This window comes from Otolemur garnettii, unplaced genomic scaffold (genome assembly GCF_000181295.1).
Source record: "Otolemur garnettii isolate 467f Iridium unplaced genomic scaffold, OtoGar3 scaffold00035, whole genome shotgun sequence".
NCBI classification, from domain to species: Eukaryota; Metazoa; Chordata; class Mammalia; order Primates; family Galagidae; genus Otolemur; species Otolemur garnettii.
Window position 1 is genome coordinate 3,027,621 of NW_003852430.1, and position 3,329 is coordinate 3,030,949.

Here is a 3,329-nt window from a genome sequence, read left to right on the forward strand (position 1 = left end):
TTCTTCCTTTCTGGCACATGGAAAGCTGTACTTGGCAATGCCCTTGGAGTTAGGAGGAACCATAAGGGGTAAATGGAAGTGATGTGTGTTACCTCAGGGATGAAGCAATAGGAAACCTTACACCATTATCTAGTTCTTTTCTTCTTCCTTGGCAAGGAGCAGGGAGGCCACATGTTGAGATTAGAGAGCTGTAGAATCAGAGCAGCTGGGAGCCCTGAGTCACCTCATGGAGGACAGCTGCTTTGGAACCTTGTATGAAGCTGGAAATCAACTGTATATAGGACGCTTTTGAGATTTTGGAGCTATTCGTTACTTTAGAAAAAGGGTGGCCTATTCTGACAAATACTGAACATGGAAGGAATTTGTGTGCATTTCCTGTATGTGTGTAGGTTGGGGTGCAGGTGTGGGGAGATAAAAGGAGGTGAGCAGAAAAGGAGAAATGTAAACTTATTTTCAGGTTTCAGTGGGCATATCCAGTATCCAGCTGAAAGTATGGATAAAGAATAGGAAGCTAAACCTAGATGAGAGACACAGATTTTACAAGGGTCGTGGTCAATAAGTGAAGCCATGTAAGGAAACACTCTGACGTAGAAGGATCGGAGCATATTCTTTTCCTAGTAATGGCTCTTTCCGTCCGTTTTAGAAAGCAGTGGAATTCTAGGAAGCTTCCCTCTTTACTTTTAAAACTGCATTTAGTATAAAAGTCAACCTCATATCACCAGACATTATAAAGCGATTTTCACTTTTCCCCACCTCCTGGTATTGTGAGCCATCGTGCCCTGCTTGAGAAGTGGAGTAGCCAGTTTCAACCTCATAGAAGAACAAACAAGGCAAATGATTATCATTAAAAATCTATAACCAGTTTCTTTCTCCCTTGAAGTGATCTCAAACTCAAATTAGGAGTCGTTTTGAAAAATTTTCAAAGGGGCTGTTTGGTTACACAGAGGTAAAATAAACTAATACATTATTGTTGGTTGTTATAAACTAATCTGAATGCTATTGCTTTAGACACAGAATCTGTGAGAGCTATTTGGTAAGGTAAATTGTATGTGGTTAAACTAGATTTCGTGGTGTTGCTGATTGCCTTACTTTACGGGACGGAAATATGATAGGATCCAATATGAATTCAGCCTGCACTGTGCTTGAACTGTTGTCTATTCTTGTTCATATGTATGTAAATGTTTCCACTTAAGAGTAAGTTGTTAGATGCCTAAAGTGAGACTGAGTTCAGTGGTAAAATGTGCAGGCATGAGGCTTACACAGTACTGTGAGATGGGTAGGAACGAGGAAGTGATTTGATGTCCTTTACACAGATAACCTAAATGTTATGCTGAAAATGTACTGAACTGGTATATTTATTATCCTTTCACCTATAAATTGAATCCCAGAAAGACTAAATGACCTCTAAAAAAAGGAATACACCAAAAGATGAGGTCAATGCCAGAACCCACATTGGGTTATCTTTGATTCCAAATCCTAAATGCTCTCTTTCTGACCACACTGTTTCAAATGAGACCATTGGAGGTGTGTTATATCCTTCTGTATTATGTAAAGGATGTGTTCCTTTGGGGGGGGGGAAAATTGGAAGGCTATGGTAACCAGTTTGATGTAAGCATTCCAAATTGTATATAAAATCAGCACATTGCACCCCATAAATGCATTAATGTACAGTTATGGTTTAATAAAATGTTAAGAGAAAAACAAAAGGTTCTTGGAGCTTAGAATCACTTCAGAAAGAGTATGAGTCTTCAGTCCCTCTTTTGTTCGTGATATTGGAAACACTTCCCTTTCTCTCTTCTTATGTGAACAGCTGCTCAAACATGTCTCAGCTTTTCCAGTTAGCTGTGATTCTTGCTTCATGAGGCGAAGGACCCAAGGCATAACACCTCTGTAAAAACATGTCCAGAGGTGCCTACTTCTGGTGAGAAACAAGGAGCTTTGTCCTTGTTCAGAACCGTCATCCTTCCCTCAACCCACACACATGGGCCTCATTTAGTGTTTCATCTCATTTTCTAGTCCTGTTCTGATTGAACATCATAATTTCTGAATAGGTTGTTATCACCATCCCTGTGAGTAAATAGGATATGAATACTCTGAGGATTCCCGCTCATGAATACAAACTCTTTTCTATTCTAGAAATAGAAGAAATACGATTGCTGAATATTAACAGCCCACTAGAGATTAGAATTTAAGATTAGACAAGATCTGCCTAATGCTTTTATTATTCAAAGGTGAATATAGGAAAGGGAGGGGCAAAGCAAGGAAATAATTTAGAGAGGAAACTATTATATACTGAGTGCTTATTACGCATCTGGTACAGAAGCTCTGCAACTTATACATTATCAATTTGTGAATGCTCACTATTTGAACAAAATTATATTGCAGTTAAAAGTGCCCAATACTCATAGATGGGGTTAGCAGTAATGTTAGGTCATTTTAGTCATTGTTTACCTCGAGTCACAGGAAATCTGCTATCCACGTGTTAGTTCTGAGATAATTTATTACTATGATTAACCCCGTCATACCTATGAGTACAAAATAAGGGCCAAAAGAAAAGGCATGGTGGGACAGAAAATAGACACAACATTTATAAATTAGAAGTGGTGAGGAAATGGATAATATTGCACAAGCATATGGGATGACTCTTTTTTCAATAAGAATGAATCCAGAGCTGAGTTCAGTGGTGTGCACCTGTGATCCCAGCTACTCAGGAGGCTGAATGGGAAGATAGCTTGAGCCTAAGAGATTGAAACTCTATGATGGTATTACTGTACCATAGATGAGGAAAAACTTCAAGGCACTGTCTCAAAAAAATTAAAATGACGAATCACACAAGTCACAATATACATGAAGGTCCTGTGTGTGAACCATTGAAATTAATAGGCAAAAGGTAAGGAAAATTGATAGAAAAAAATGAAAGTTTTTGAGTGTGTGGCTCTAGCAGTTGTTTTTCAACTGACTCCATTTTACAAGTCCTGACAATTAAGTTCATGAGCTCAACACTCTGCATTTACGTCAGGAGCACTGCACAAACAACTTGATAAAGTTTCATGTTCTTGGTATTTCAGTGTCTCACAGCTATGTTTGTGTCAATGTGTGGTGGGGTGTCTTGCTGAGTGGCTTTCATTATTGTTATTCCATGTTTTTGTGTGCAGTTGTGAGAATGTTGGAGCTTAAATTAGAAAAATGAATAAACACTAAACTTGTCCAAGAAACAACTCTTTGTGGCAAGAGTGGAGGTGAAATCGGGAATGTGTTAGTACAAGTTTATGGGGGATAATGCCATGAAGAAAATGGCATTGCATAAATGGATTAAATATTTTTCTGAG